The sequence below is a fragment of the Papio anubis genome, chromosome 2 (genome assembly GCF_008728515.1).
Source record: "Papio anubis isolate 15944 chromosome 2, Panubis1.0, whole genome shotgun sequence".
Taxonomy (NCBI): domain Eukaryota; kingdom Metazoa; phylum Chordata; class Mammalia; order Primates; family Cercopithecidae; genus Papio; species Papio anubis.
The window spans coordinates 25,767,006-25,784,427 of record NC_044977.1 but is presented as its reverse complement, the minus strand read 5'-3'; the positions used below and the strand labels follow the sequence as shown (position 1 = coordinate 25,784,427).

General features: G+C 37.1%; 2 long non-coding RNA genes across 4 annotated transcripts in view; both read right to left on the bottom strand.

The window, feature by feature from the left end:
- LOC103881514 overlaps positions 1-17,422 on the bottom strand; it is a 189,916-nt gene that overhangs the window by 36,347 nt on the left and 136,147 nt on the right. The window lies entirely within an intron of this gene.
- On the bottom strand, positions 2,234-13,193 carry LOC110742159. Its single transcript, XR_002519576.2, has 2 exons — positions 11,573-13,193; positions 2,234-10,357 (listed from the first exon to the last, which is right to left on the bottom strand). It is a non-coding gene; the product is annotated as an uncharacterized LOC110742159 (long non-coding RNA).

The following is a 17,422-nucleotide window of genomic DNA, read 5'->3' as shown; positions in this document are numbered from 1 at the left end:
GCAGCACAATGCCAATTGTACTGATTCACTCTTCCTTTTTTTTTTTTTTTTTTTTTTTTTTGAGGCCGGGTCTCGCTCCTGTCACCAGGCTGGAGTGCAGTGGCCCGGGATCTCAGCTCACTGCAGCTCCGCCCTCCCGAGTTCGCGCCATTCTCCTACCTCCAGCCTCCCGAGTAGCTGGGACTACAGGCTCCCGCCCTGCCTACGCCGGTTTGTATTTTTTAGTAGGGGAGCGGGGTTTCACCGTGTTAGCCAGGATGGTCTCGATCTCCTGACCTCGTGATCCGCCCGTCTCGGCCTCCCAAAGTGCTGGGATTACAGGCTTGAGCCACCGCGCCCGGCCCACTCTTCCTTTTTATGCCATGGAGGCAAGAGTAACGTGCTTCCGGAGTGAAAGACAATTCTGAAACAAATTCTAGGGAAGGGAAGTCCTATGTTTCAAAAAAAAAAAGAACTACAAAAAGGCAAAGAAATGATTCTACACAAGAAATAACTAAGTCTATGTAAGTTCTAAAGAATTTCTTTTTCTCTTAGCCATATGTAGAATTTCTTTCTGGATCAGGCTTATTTTAAGACACGAGCCTTTCCAACTAGAAGTTGGAATAAAACTCACATATAGAATGGACTAAAAAAATTAGAGCATGATGATACTGCAAAAGTTTTCCAAACCGTAAATCCCTATATGCTGAATTATTGATTGCACTTTGAGAGCTGAGTTAGAAGAATGTGTGGTTTATATCTTTAGACCAGGCTCATCCACACTGGAACTACTGACCATCTTTCATTCTCCTTCACAGTTAATAATTTGAATTCAATCATCTTGATCTTTCTTGTTTCTTATCCTTGGCTATAAAACTTATATTTTATAATATATAAATATTTTAAAAATCAATTGCAATCTAAGAAAAACCATAATGTAAAAGAAATATTAGACTATTAGACATGCAGAAGTTTTCAAAGGTAAAGATAATTATCCAAATTATCCATAATTTAAATATGAATGCATGAGTGTCAGTAAATTATTAGCTATCATGTACTCTTTGTATTCTATGATTGAGGTATATACTATTAGTTTATCTACAATTTTCAGAGAATTACCTAAGTTCACATAGCAAAATAGTGGCACAGCTAGGTCGATTATTATTACAAAAAAAAATGGGTGAGAAGAAAACTGAATTTAATGAAGTGTTAACTATCAGGAAAAAAACAATGAACAATATGTCAACAAAACTGGAAGTATTAGGTAAATTAAAAATTAGGTAAATTACTATAAAAAAGATAGTGCATTTCAAACAAATTCTTTTCTTTTTTTTTTTTTTTTTTGGTGACAGGATCTCACTTTGTCACCCAGGCTGGAATGCAGTGGCGTGACCAGCTTACTGTAGCCTTGATCTCCTGGGCTCAAGCAATCCTCCCACCTTAGCCCCCCAAGTAGTTGGGACTACAGGCACACACAACCATGCCTGGCTAACTTTTTTGTATTTTTTGTAGAGACAGGGTTTTGCTATGTTGCCCAGGGTGGTCTTGAACTCCTGAGCCCAAGGCATCTGCCTGCCTCAGCCTTCCAAAGTGCTAGGATTACAGGTGTAAACCACCATGCCCATCTCAAATGAATTCTTAATCCAGGAAAGTCTTCAGACTCTTCTCTCTTGTTCCTCCTTTGACTTATGTCTCCAACTTCCGTGTTACCCACTATTCCAGAGGCTGCTCAGAAATCCCATGACTCTCAAAAGGTACTGTAAAACTACCTGAATAAAAACGCATCTTTCTCTCCTCTGTTTCCACGTTGTACTTGTATCTCATTTATGCCACAGTGGGATGTGCATGTTTCTCTATCCCAAAAGATTGACAGCAACAAGGCTCAGTCATCTCTGTGGCCCCTCAGTGCCAAGGTTATGGTAAGTACCCAATAAAGTTTTGTTGAGGTGAAATCAACTGACATGAACTGAGTAGAAATATATGCTAAACTGGTAACTGCGTGTTCAGAAGACTATGAGAAGGAAAATTGCAACATGCGATTAAGAGGGAATTGATGCTAATGATTAAAAAAGAGAGAGAGAGAGACAAGAGAGACTTTATACTAGACCTATGGGACCAAGCTCTATTAGGTCTGAGACTGAAATAATTCTGAACTTAAAAGGGTTATAGCATAAGATGTCAAGAGTTTAATTTATAATTAACATTTACCAAGCCAGACTAAAGTCCAGACTGGCCTGGTCATTGTCTATTTGTATTTTTTTTTTTTTATTTTTAATGTTCACACAGCGTGGTAGTTTTATGGAGCAACCAGCCTATATAAGGTTACTTTGCTGAGATGATGGTGCAACTAAGACCCCAAACTCAGAGTCTTTCAAAGAGAGATCCTTAATGTAGTAAGATAAATTTAAAAATCATCATTCAAGAAATTGTAGTGAATGCATCAGGGGTGCATTCAGTCTGGGAGCTGTTGTTTTGTATTTCTGCCGTTGGTTCTGAGGTTGATACTTTTTTAACTCTGAAAATGTCTTCTGACCTTTTTAATACAAACTCTTGATTCACTGTAATATGAGTCTTACCCTTTCCCTGACTTCCTGAAGAGCGAGGTTCTAAAGACAATCAACACTAAACTTAGGTCATACGTGGAACCATCCCCAAAGGTCAGAGAAGATACCTAGAGAGATTTCTGTCTTAGTCCACTTCTCTTCCTATAACAAAATATCTTGGATTGAGCAATTTATAAACAACACAAGATTATTGCTCACAGTTCTGGAAGCTGGGAAGTCCAGCATTAACGTGCCAGCAGATTCAGTGTCTCGTGAGGGCCTGTTCCTCATAAATAGTGCCCTCTGTGCACTCACATGGTGGATGCGGTGCATATGCTCCTTCAGGCCTCTTTTATCAGGGAACTAATCCCGTTCATGACATAATCACCTCCCAAAGGCCCCACCTGTTAATACAATTGCACTGGGGATTAGGTATCAACATATGAATCTGGAAGGACACAAACATTGAGACCATAGCAGCTCCCAATCTTATTCTGCATATTGGGAAGGTACAGAACAAAATGAGACAAAACATTGCTCAGATGTATGTTCCTCACAGGAGATCCCAGCCTATCCCGAAAGACGTTAAAAGTAAAAAAGTGATTTGAACCAGTGTTTATGTACCTTTCACTGCTGCAGATGTTCATCCTGATAATTTAATCAAAACATCTAGCACTTTTTATGTTGAGATAAAGAGCACACATAATGGGAGAATAATGCGTTTTTCTCCAATGGAGCAAGAACTAATGTCAAGAAACAGCATATTGATTCAAATGGGAACAGCGCATGTTGTTTGGGACAACGCCTCTTGGGAATAATGGACAACCAAATTACTTCATAATTTAAACAAAATGAGCTCTTGCTTTTTCCTGTAAATTTATCTCCCTTTCATCTCTGGGTTGGCTCAAGGAGAACCCCAAGATTGAAAGGCCTACACTCTACCTCATCCAACTAGATGGATGCAAGCCCCACATCTTCCTTTATCTCTTGTCTTGCTTCTTAAAGCTAGGAGTGACCCTTATCAGCTAGAGAGCTCTATCCTTCCAGATTTCTATTTACTGTAGCCAATGTTTTAGGGTGAGAATACTTCTGTCTCATTTTCCAATTACGTGCTTAGTGTGTATATCTTTTTTCCCCAATAAATTACTGCCATAATAGCAGGAAGTATCTATACAAAACATCCGAGTTGCTTCATAGATAATATCTTGATGTGAATACAAATAAAATGTTCCTGTCAGAAAAAAAAAATCCAATCTAGTTTATTACTAATTCTTCCAGTTTTAAAGATTTACATATTATGAGTTCTTACATATGCCCCATCATCATTTTTTGAGTATAATATTCATCCTCCCTTAAAACTTCTTGTGCCTGAAATCCTTCCCCTACACAGCCTGGCTTTATTACTCCTACCACTATTGCTGCTGCTGCTGCTACTATTATTACTGCTACACCGTAATTATTACATCCTTCACCACTTCCTTCAACAAGGTCACCACTACTGTTACTGCTGGAACTCGTCCTTCTAGTCTCAACTTCATGTTATGTTCCAGACAAGTTAAGTCCTCCAAATCCGAGCTTTCCTACCAGTGCTGCAGCATTACAGGAATTGCTGATATGCTATGGTATTGGTCTCCTTCACCTTCTATTGATCTCATCGACTAATCATATGCCATTACATACTATCACATCAAATATATTGTATTTAGACAAAAAAAATGTTGTGGACCCTGCTCTAACTATTCACATAGCTTTCCTTTTTCCTTTCTTGCATGTATCAACATTATTGCTATGGTAGTTTAACACTAGGCAGGGAGAAACAACAAGAGGAAACACCAGATCACTTAGGCAGTGACTAAGTCCCCCTTACATGGGGCGGTACCACAGTGCTTAGCAAAGTGTGTGGCAGCCGGTGGGTGATTAATATTTATTTGTTGAATTAGTAAATGAAGTGGCCATCTCCACATTTCACAGCCACTGTAAAGACAAAGAGAATCATTTGGGGCCCATCCACCTTTTCAGGACAGTTTAAACCACAGAACCCAAATAAATAAGCCCTGTGCTGATTATCAGAGGGTAGGGGATTTCAGAAAACAGCAGGGTTGCTGAAGAAAGAGAACAAGGTAATTAGAACTAAGTGGAGACTAAACAGATACCAGAAAGCATTAAAATGAACCCACTGATTAAGAACAATGAGTGTCTTGATTAACTTGTCCTAATAGGAGGGGGAGTCGAACTGCTAATGTATGGGAAAGGAAGAGGGTAATTATTTTTTTATGTATTTATTTTTTTGAGATGGAGTCTCGCTCTGTTGCCCAGGCTGGAGTGCAGTGGCACGATCTTGGCTCTCTGCAACCTCCGCCTCCCAGGTTTAAGCAATTCTCCTGCCTCAGTCTCCCAAGTAGCTGGGGATGTTCTTTTTTTAACAAAGGAAACCAGAAGGGACACAAGAAACATACATTAAGTTTTCAGTGAAGTTCTGCCTAATTATTTTAAAGGCAGGTGTATTGGCATATAATTTACATACAGCAAAAATTTCCCCTTTATCGCATACAGCTCTATGAGTTTTGACAAGCACAAAGAGATGTAACCATCACACAGTCAAGATAGAGAACAGCCAGGCCCCAGGGTCTTATGCCTGTAATCTCAACACTTTGGGAAGCCAAGGTATAAGGATCACTCCAGGATTTCGGGATCAAGATAGAGAACATTTCCATTGCCTCCAAAATTCTCCTCATTCCCCTTTGTCAGTCTCCTTCCTCTACCCGCACTGATCTGCTTTCTGTCACTGCTGCTTTTATTTCTCCAGAAGGTGATGTAAATGGAATCAAACAGTGTCTAAACTTTTAAGCCTGGTTTACTTTACTTAGCATAATGCATTTGAGGTTCATCCATGTTTTTGCATTTATCAGTAGTTCATGTCTTTATTTTATTTTGTGGAGTAGTATTTCATTGTGTCGATATATAAAATTTATCTGTTCAGCAATTGACAGACATGTGGGTTATTTTCATTTTGGGGACTATTATGATCAAAGCTACTATAAACATTTGAGCCCAGGATTTTCAGTAGACACATGTTTCCATCTGTCTTGGGTAAATACCTAGCAGTACAATTGCTGGGTCACAGGATAAGTATCTGTTTCACTTTATAAGAAACTGCCATCTGATTTTCCAAAATTCTGCCTTTTTTTTCTTAAATTTCTAGCATTCTATCTTCAAGGGTAACTGTTGGCAAGGCTGAGGTTTGCAGATGGTATATGACAGTTGTAAGGAAAAAATAGGATGCACAGATTTGATGGGAAGGAAAACACAGATGACACATGTTTCCTGGGTATCTTCTGATCTGTCCTTACATTCTATAATTTGAAGACACAAGTCAGGATGAAATCCAGGCAGGACAATGCTGCCTGTCAGCTACCATCTGTAAATACCCATTTCCCATTTCCCCACTCCTGGCTCTATACTCAGGCTCAGCATTTCCTTGTCACACACACACACACATCCTACCATTATACACCATCCTGGCTCTGGGTTCCATCAAAGGAATGGGGAGTGTAATTCTAAAAATGTAATTTATGTTAAAAAAAAAAAAAGGTAATTATGCCTCTTTGACAATATTAACAGTGTTCCTAGAGGTTCAGGAAGACAGGAAAAGAAAAAAAGAAAGAAAAAAAATTATTGCTCATATTACATTATCATTATTTTTACCTGGCACATTTCCTAAATCTAGCTGGAAATGAAAAAGCCTGTTCCAAATGCAATTTTGAAAAGTGTTCATATTTGTGGGTGTTTCTGCACTGTCTGGAACCAGGAAGTAGCAAAAGTCTTAAAATGTAAATGATTTCCCCTTTGAGCTTTGCAAACCAGTTTTAGAGTGTTATTTTGCCAAACATTACTGCTACCCAAAGCTCTAACCCCAAGTCTCCTGAGATACAATTTCAAGCAGGATGGACTTACATGAAATCAAAGATGAATGAAGATTGGGGTGGGGAATGGAGAATGTGTCCCTGCTTCTGATTGCTGATAGTGTCAAAACTTTGTATGAAATTTATAAGGCAAATGCCTTCAGGAAGAAGGGAAAGGAATTTAAGGGACAGATGAACCTTGTCCCTAGAGATCTTGAAGCCCTTAACTGGTTTACCAATCTTGTGTGACTTGAAAGAGTAAATTATCTCCTACCCATGTGTCATTTTTGAAATTGGCGTAGGTTAGATGGGGCCCACATAACTTGGTGATGATAGAGCCCTTTAAAATAACTTTTCACATAGTGAAAATATCCCTTTTGACGAGTAACTCTTCAGACACACAGATTGGGAGTCATACTTTAGTCATCACCCATGACCTACCATTTATGACTTGTAGACACAGCTGTTTCTGAGTGATCTCTGATGAGTTGTTTTAACAGGAGAAGTTGAGCAAGTAACTTACAGGCTCATTGCTCATTAATTCCTTCCTCAAACTATGTCAGAGATACAAAAGGCTGTCCAGAACTTAATAATTGTAGAATAGTACTTATAGACCTTATGAAAAAGGGATAAGCACAGAGAAATGAAGCCATTTAGAATCTGTCAAAGAACAGAGTGAATTTCAAAAACAACCCTATGTTTCATTAAAAATTTATTTATTCAAGTTTAATGTACTTTGAAATGAATTTGCATTTTTAAGGAACAGAATGTATTTTTATTTTCATCAAGGACATACCACCCCAGAAAGGTCACTTATATGCTGTGACAATGTCAAGTGCTTTCTATCCGAAATTTGGCATGCTATTAAATTCTTGTTCCATAAAATCTTCAGGATAGCATCTTACCTTTATAATGTAACATGGCTTTTGATCAAAGACTTTTTAAAATACATCTTGCACTTCAGGTTCATTTATTCTGAATATACCCATTCTTAACTCTTATCAAATAAATACATGTAATACATTTCCTGAAAGTGCCCAGAGTGAAAGAGATAATAAATTAATTTCTTTGCTTCTGAAATGATCTTAAATGCTCAATTATCTGTCATGTCAAAAGTTGGGCTTACAAACTTATAATTCCAGTTTTTTTGACAAGGAATTCTATCTTTTGTTTAAACCACATGATATTGTTTTAGAATATTTTCTGTTTTATTATTATAGAGTTAGACACTTGAGAAAATGTAAATATTATTTATTTCAGTGGTCTGCAAACTTTGGCCTGTGGGTCAATCACCAGTTTTTTGTAAATAAAGTTTTATTGGAACCCAGATCCTCTCTCGTTCATTTAAGCAGTGTTTATGGTTGTGTTCATGCTGTGGTGACTGAGTAGAGACATAGCAAAGGAAACCTCACGGCCTACAAGCTTAAAACACTTACTGTTTGGCCCTTTAATAAAAAGTTGCCGGTCGATCAGTTAGTGTATCTCCTACATTTTACAAAAGGGGAAAACCACGAAGTATTTGACATTTTCCATTACTATTTGAGACAATACCAGGAAAGAAGATCGTCATATTATGAAATCTTATAATGCCTAAATACATGCTGGTTTGCTTTACATTAATATATATGTAAAAAAAATTACTTTATATCCCTTTGCATTAACACGGCGCTAAACTAGTGTATCCCCTAAGAAAACAGCATTGTCTCTATGGTCCATGTCAGAGACTGGATGTCAAAGCCTCAAGGAAACTACAGCTGTATAGTATTAATGAATTTAAACATTATTTGTAAGTCAAGCTATTGATCAGAAAAGAGTGGAGGACTTTAAAACAAACTAGTCATATGCAATGAAAAATCATGTCTCCCTCCTTATTGTAAAGATTGCAATAAAGCAGAACGAAATAAGTCAACCACACAACTCTTCTTGTAATGCTTCTCCCTTTTTCAGTCTAGTAATGACAAAACAGACAAGCTGGACATTTGGAAGAGCAAGTGGAAAGTACCTCAGATATATTGTAAGCTGGCAGCTTTCTCACGGAGAGACTGGACCCATACTTTAAGAAAGCCTACAAAACCATTTGACTTCAAGGTACCCTGAAGCCAAGATGTATAGGCACTGTCTTTAACTTAAGGACACCTGAAAAGGACTTTTAATGCCAACTCAACTTGTGGTAAAATCATAACTGTAGTGTCCACGAATGTCACCCATTGAGTTGTGCAGCACAAAATTCATATGAACATATATGACAGTACTATTTCTGAAATACTGGCACTAGCACTTTAACTATAGCCAAAAAATTTAGAATAGGGACTAATAGAGGTTTACAAAATAGAAGTAATTACATACATAAAAGTATAGTTGGCATTACTGAACAATAATTACGAGCCCTTAAACACGTGTTTCAGGTCATTGAAATTGAGTTGTTATAGAATGACCTCACTATTTTCATCATGGTTACCACAATTCTGCCCAGCACCAATCTCAAAATTTTCTCTTGCATAATACAAAATATATATGTAACTCCAAGTTATGTTTGTACTTTAAACGAAGACAGTTAGCATCATTAATTTTTTATAATCTTGAATTTTTTTCTTTTTAGAATTTTATTGAGGTATAATTTGCATACAATAAAATGTACCTATTTTCAATATACTGCTCAATGAGTTTTGATAAACATATATAACTATGTGATCACCATCGCAGTCAAGTTACAGAAGATTTCTGTCCCCTCAGAAAACCCCCTCTTACTCTTTTGTAACTACTACTCCACAACCCCAGAAAATAATGGGTCTGCTCTCAGTCATCATAGATTAGCTCTGCCTGTTGTAGAAATTCACATAAATGAAACAAAACTGTATGTACTTTTTGTATCCACCTTCTTTCACTTAGCATATTTTTTTGAGATCCATCCATGTTGCTGCATGTATTAGTATATCATTTTCTTTTATTCCTGATGTTATTCCTTTAAATGGACATAACCACAATTTGTTTAAATTTGTTTACCCATTCACCAGTTGATGGACATTTGGTTGCTTCTTATTTGGGGCTATTATGAATAATGCAGCTATAAACATTCATGTAAAGTCTTTTTGAGAACATATGTTTTCATTTCTTTTTGGTAAATAACAAAGAGTACAATTTTAGTTTTAAGTATTCATCTGAAGTTATTGATGCTTATTCTACTTTTTTTTCTCTGCCAGGGAACTCTGTTCCTTATTCTTCACATCCATGTTCCAATTTGTATTAATACTTATTGAGATAAAATAGGATGAAATGTGATGCATATACAACTAGACAGTCAAAATTTATAAAAAGTGAGAAAGTATTTCTAAAATATCTATTCTTTGCTGGTACATATCTACTAAATAGCTTTGCTAAAAACCTCAGAACAAAATACAAACCTAGGAGACTCTGATTTACATGAATTATTCTTTCACATGAACTCTCTTTTATTTGGGAGGGACTGCAGAACAAAAATGAAACTCAGGGGGTTGGGCAAATTCTGAAAAGAAAAGGTCTGCCCCAAGTGTGACAGAGGTGAAACCCTCTGAGTGTTCTGGAATCTTTATGACACATTTTCTTGACCTATATGGTGTGAAACCTTACTTATCATTCTTGGCAGGAAAAAGAGAGAATATAACCAAGAGATTTGTGGGAAGATAACATTTAGATCTCTACTATCAAGATGACATGAACTTAAAGGTCTAGAGGATGCACTAGTTGAGCATAAGTGCGTCTAGAAAACCAAAATGATCCCTAAAACTTGGGACACATTATAAGTCAACAAAAAAATAATGTACTCAGGAATCATCAATAAATGATTTCTTATATGTTAAGAATGTTATCAATTATAAGGCAAATGAGATTTTTACCTTACTTGCAAGCTAACAATCCTGCCACAGTTTCTGGGTTCTGGCAGAAGACACGAGACTCCTGGGTAACACAAAGGGTGATATTACTCACATTATTCACTCAGTAGCCAGAATATCAACATTGTGCTATCTTCCTGAGCTTCAGTTCCCATAGAGAAATATGAAGAAAACCAGGTGACAACTAGCAGTGGGTTGCATTATAGGACAGGGATTCTGAGCTTAAGGAATCCAAGTATTTCATAATGGGCAGTAAGCCTCCCTGATATTTGTGTTTAAAGGAAATGGTACCTTTATTGCACCAGACAATAAACAAACCTGTCTTTTGCATGAGAGATAGAGCCCCATCCACTGGAGTTTTCCACAATTTCTACGCTGCATCTTTCCTACCATTAAAACTTTTTAACACCATAAAATCTGTTGAATTATATGACCCAAGCAGTATGCTGATTGCACTCATTGCAGTCTAGACCTACTCTGGGCCCTACTCAAAGCTAATTACTTTCCATGCCACTGGATATTTGGGCTGAAATAGTATTTCTGGGTGTAGAATGGGCTGCCTCCAGAACCCAAGGAAGCCTACAAGACTATTTTGTGTTGGGGGAGGCAAGATAGAGCAATTTGTCTTTTCCTTTGGAAAAATATTCTAGCATAGCCCTGACAACTAGATGCTTTAAACCTTCATTGAATCTACGTAGGATTTATCTCCCACTGTCTGAAGTGTGTAACTAAGTTTGTCAGCACATAAACTACCTCCCATTTGCCTTGTTCAGTCACCAATGCAATGCAGTAGTTCTCAAAAACAATCCTGTATCCCAGCGTGAGGATGGGGTTTGTAGCAGAGACTGATACAGCCTTTAAAAAGGCAAGGAAGCAAGAGTAGTGGTCCCTATCACATCTCCATTTAATTTGCCAGCCTGGCCTTTGCAAAAAATAAATGGACTCTGGGAAATGACTGTAGATTACCTTGTACTTAACCATGAAGTAGCCATGTTCACAGCTCTGCCTTCCACACTATGACAGAATTTACCCCAGGGACCAGGGACCTAATGTGGGTGTAGTCCAACTGCCAGGTATATCAATTCCATTTATACACTTAAGAACTAGAGAAATGACTATAATGGGCCTGCTGGGAGCTGAACTTGGGCCAGTGCTCTATTTATTACCTGGCTCCCATAGCCCAGCTCTAGAAGGGGAACAGCAATTATTTTTAAATCTTTAGAAATCAACGTTAACCCAGACCTTGTGTTCCATAACTCTTCCCAAATTAGACATGCACCTGAATAAATGGCCATAGGTCCCTCTGGGGAAGGACTAGGGCGTCATACTGGTACATGGTTGCCATGGTGTTGAGGGTCCTTCCTCCCAGAGACAAAGCCATCTCAACAGTCAACGAATTCTGGATCTGAAAACTGGATCAGGTTTGGGAACGAAACAAAGGATCATGAGCTTTTATTGAGGAGACCACCCTTAGCCCCATTCTCCACTGTTCTTGATTTTTTGCTGTTTTGATATTTTAGTTATTATCGATGTTAAGCAACATCCTACACATACACAGATTACAATTTAGGCAAAAACTCAAAGTGATTCCCATGCAGATTTCTGGAGTTTCTTTTCTCAACATAGCTTTCTCCTACCTCTTACTTTATTCTGCAAATTCATGTTGCCTCTGTTTTCCCTATCTCCAGTCTCAGTCTCCTCAACTCAACACGCACAGTGCGCTTTACTTGAGATCTGAAAAGAGGCTTCAGACGGAAGCTCACTTTGTATGCTTCTTTTCTTGCAGCAGCTACAGATTTGCATTTCCTGTTGTTCATTGTCTGATAACAGATATCTCATGTATTTTGTCCAGTATTCTAGATGTTTATGATGAGAGGTTAAGTTAAATTCCAGCTATTCTGATGCCTGGAAGTAGAAAGTCCTTTCTTTAAACATTGATTTTTAACCATAGTAGTCAATTGATTTTGCAATTTAAATACTTTTAAAAGCTAACATTCATTCAATGGGTTCATGACAGGAACATTATACTAAGTATTTTTCAAATTGTTTATGATAATTCTCTACCCTAAGTCACTTGCTCTACCTTCTCTAATTCCTCATTCAATTCAGAGTTATACAAATAGCCTACATTTACAAACTTCATGGGGTTCAAAATATCTGAATAGATTATAATGTCTCTCCTCAAGTTGCTTTTTTCTTTCAACAATGTTCGTTTAATGAAGTTTGATTGAGTCAACTCTATTCCAGACATAATACTTAGTTCTCATTGCCATTAGACTCTGGGATCTTTCCAATACATTCTGATACTCAGATGATTTTCTAACCCTGTCACTCTTAGCCTGCCTCTATTTCCCACATCTCTTTTAACAGTCTAGAGTTCTTTTCCCTTGTTTTAATTGGTTATGTTGGACACAATTCAAGTTTTTACCTCCTAAAGAATTAAGCTGCACCATGAATTGCAGTGCATTTTGCTGATATACTGAAATTCTCATCCATTCTTTCTTCTAAGCTGTCTCTTCTGAGTTTGAGGCCAACTTCCCACCTTTGCTGTCTTTTGGAAAGACAGTAGAGAACAGGTTGCATTTGATGCCTGGCTCTTGGGAGAATGTGGGTATAATACTTAAACTTTCTGGGTGTCTGTTTTTCCATAAAAATGATGATACCAGTATCTACTTCAGAAGATTATTGTGAGGATTGAGTTTACAGACACAAAGCACTTAGAAGAGTATTTGATCTTGCATGCAGAAAACACTCACTAAATATTAACTATTATTATTATTTCTTAGAATCTTGATCACCTGGCTTCAAATTTGTATTAATTTTCACACTGCTATAAGGAAACACCTGAGACTGGGTAATTTATAATGGAAAGAAGTTTAATTGATTCACAGTTCCTCACAGCTGGGGAGTCCTCAGGAAACTTACAATCATGGCAGAAGGTGGAGGGGACGCAGGCACTTTCTTCACATAATGGCAGGAGAGAGAAGTGCAAGCAGGGGAAATGCTAGATATTTATAAAATCCTCAGATCTCATGAGAACTCACTTACTATCATGAGAACAGCATGGGGGAAACCACCCCCATGATCTAATCACCTCTCACCAGGTTCCTCCCTTAACACCTGAGGATTACAGTTCAAGATGAGATTTGGGTGAAGACACAAAGCTAAAGTACATCACTATTATACAGAATTCTGATCACAATATGATTCTACATTACTCTTTGCTATGCCTTAGTCATAAGTTTAGATACTCTAAGTTTCAACCAATTTGGAAATAAAGTTTATACTTGGGCCCTTCTTAAACCTTTGGCTGAGACCTTATGGCCCTTTACAAAGTGAGTGTCTATAGTCGGATCTCTTTACCCTGTCCTTGACCCCTCCATTTTCAGCTTGCTCTGTGCTAGTTTTCAGCCTTATGTTTCTAAGGTACTGGTACCATCTCCCTCATGAGACAACCCAACAGGAGCAGTAATGTCCACAAGGCCACCATGAAGCCAGCCTTTGGATTCTGAAGTGGCAGCTAAGGCCCCAGTGTCCCAGCTGTGGTTATATGCATTTTTTAAAAAGATGAGAATAAAGAATAGGAGAATAGGAGGTAACAGGCAAAGCAAGTAAAGACTTGTGTATTTATCCCTAAAAGGGAAAAAAAAAATAAGCAAAGAATTCATCTTGGTCATAGCTGCTCTGAAAAAATGTAGTACAACATGCAATAGAAGTTTCCGTAAACTACACTGTAATTATACAATCTGTACCTTAGGCTTGCTTGAGAATCACATGGATTTAGAACATAACTATAGCTAAAATTTGAAGTCTGTGTACACAAATAAGTAAAACAAATCAGTCTTGTTTTATTAATAAAATGGATGTTTATGCCCAAGTATTAAGCACTGACTTCTGCCTCAGCTGGAGGAATTATAAGTCAGTAATGAATCTTATAAATCAAGTGCATGAACCATTCATCATCTTCTGAGATTCTAAATCAGTCGTGTTCACAAAGCAGTTGCATGACTTGGAAACAACTCCCTGGATGAATAAATCAGTTACTTCCAGATATATGAATAAGTGACACGACCCATAAATCACGTGACTACATACTCGTGCTTCATCAGTCAGAAACTTTTACTTATAACTGAAAATTTGAAAATACTTATTGTGAACAATTTACTAAACACCCATCCCAAATTCCCATAGTACTGTAAGATGAAATGCATGAAAAATGCAAACGTTTTCTTGTGCCAAATAGTGTGTGTGGGAGGGGGTTTGCTAAACCGTGAATGGATATGTTTATCCGGGTTTGCTAGTATTTGTGCTTGTAGTAGCATTTCATTCTCCCCATATATAGGAAAAAGAAAAACCTGTTTTTTCTCTTCTCTGCTCTCATAACACTTCTTGTTACCATAATGCATGGATTTTTCCACACCAAGCAATTCTCTGATGCTAACTGGGTGTCCTACAATTAAATTCAATTTTGGTGCTTAACTTCAGTTATCAGAGACACCACAGGTTGAGGGGTCAGTTCCACAAGACTACCCCGACTTCGGTGTCAGTCATAAGTAGCAGGTTCCTGGTTATTCACAACTTCTGTCCAACCTAGTTACCTATTGGGGTTTCCACAAAGCCCTTCTCTATTTCATAATTTGCTAGAGCAGTTCACAGAACTCAGAAAAGCACTTTACTTACTATTATCCATTTATTATAAAAGGAACAGTCAGTTGGAAGAGACAACTCAGGAATAGTCAGATGGAAGGATGTATTGGGCAACATATGTGGGAAGGGACTGGGAATTTACAAACTCTCTTGGAACATGCTACCCTCCACGTGTTCAGGAATCAGAAATCTCTCCAACCTCTGTTCTTTTAGGTTATTATGGAGGTGTCATTACATAAGCATGATTGATTAAATCACTGGACACTGGCCATCGGTGATTGACTCAACTTTCAGCCTCTCTCCTGACCCTGAAAGTCCAGGAATGGAGCTAAAATTCCCAAACCACTAATCACAGGATTGGTTCCTCTGGCAACCAGCTCTCAGTCTGAGGTTACTCGGGAGGCCCCAGCCTTTCGTTATCTTATTAGCATACAAAAATTATACAACAATATCACAGTCCCACATGGAAAATATAGGCAAGTACAACTAATCCACAATCATACCTTTTAGACAGTGTCTTTTGAGATATATGAATATAAATGTATCAAATATTAGAAATTATTGCTTTGAGAGAATGTTTTTGAAACTAGGTAATGTAATTGTAATTCGAAGTAAATGTTAACCTAAATAATTATGTTCATAGGATACACTAATGTTCCAATTAGTGCATCTCAATTTTATCAATATAATTATGTTTTATGTTTGTGTAGTCTTTTATACATTTATTATTCTCATAGTTTTAATAGATGAAGAAAATGTCTAAGATAATTAAAATCCATAATTACATTGCAATTCAGCACAACTAGAATTTAGGTTTTCTGTGTTCTATTTCTGTTTTCTTTGTTTCACCATGTTGCCTTTCATACATTTTACTGCCACTAGAAGAGTATGGATAATTTTTCATCTTTTTATAAATGTGTAAAATTTACCGATTAAGACTTAAAGTTTATTTATTAAGCTTAAAGTTTACTAATTTAGGCTTATGTACACAGGCCTAGAGGTGTCACCAACACTCTGAAGCACTTGCCAACTCCTAGTTTTTAGCGTTGTAATAATCATAAAATATTTATTCATACATCATTTTACATCTGACATGAGGTGAAGCTTGGATTTTGCATTTGGGATGACAAATGGCTCATTTCTGGATAGATTCCCTATAAGTCATTACAAGTTCAATGACTTTTGTCATTGAACAAAAACCACTATCGAGTGATGGAATTTCATACACCTTTAACTGTAATTCACCTGACTGCATAATCACAAATTACTAATAATTTAAAATCTATCCAAATGTGTCCACACATATTAGCTGAGGATCAGGCCACTCCACAAGGAATGTCAGGCCACTCACTGTGCTTATTCCTGTGGCTTAATGTGGGTGAAAGTTCAAATACTTCTAGTTCTCATGATCAAAGAGGTAGCTTATATAAAATCAATTCAGTTTAGCAAGGAATACTAATTTTCTGACCTCATAAAGAGTACAATATTCAGTGTGTACCACAAGAAATGCTAACTCAAAGTCATTTTTATTTATTGGCTTGGCCATTACTTTGACTTTTACCATTCAATTTTCATTTTAGATTTTTTTCATTAGAACTGTTGTTTTAATCAGCTTACAGATTGTGTTTTGGCAACTCTTTCCTTCTCATATCAGTTATCATTTGAGAAAGAAAAAGTGAAAATTGTACTATAGAATTCACAGTATTAACTTCAAAGTATGGCATTTAGAGTTAGATTATTTTTGAGTGGCTGCTTGGTAGTTTGCTAAAAATAATAATGATTCCTCCCTCGTATCTCTAGAAGGGCTTTATTACACACTCATTAAATTGTGTTTAGGTAGCATAATTATATGGAGTTCAGCATATTTCAGTTTATCAACAGAGTGAGTCACTTGGGAACTGTATAGACAATGTGGGATAGGGCAAGATTGCTGGAAAGACAGAATTTACTTCTATCTCCAGTTTAGGTGGTGTTTTTTTTTGTTTGTTTTTGTTTTCGTTTTTTATCTTGGGCATGTCACTGAGTCCTCTGCTCTCAGTTTCTCTGTGTTTGAATTGATAATTTGATTTCCCCCTTCCTGGTTCTTAAGAATATTGTGAGCAAGCATTAATGAAGTGGATGTGCTCTGAGTGCCTCAGATAAGACTACATAAGTCCAAAAGCTTGTGACTGAATCATGAGAGGGTTTAGGGCTTCAAGATTCCATTTGGTGTACATATTTAAAGGAAAATACCCTATTTTAGCAGTTGGGAATCTACTGCTTTTAAGATCTCTTGCGTAAGTTATAACATTTACTTTAAACCTACCCCATCTATAGCTTTTCATTTCTCTTTTAAATTCCAATTGTTCTTATCTTGGTAGAGAAAGCATACATCTCATCTTTATCTTTGACAAACATATTCAGTAAATGCAATTCCCCAATATGGTGATCACCATTATAGAATTTCTATGCAATTCTTAGATTTGATGAAGTTTCTAGAGAA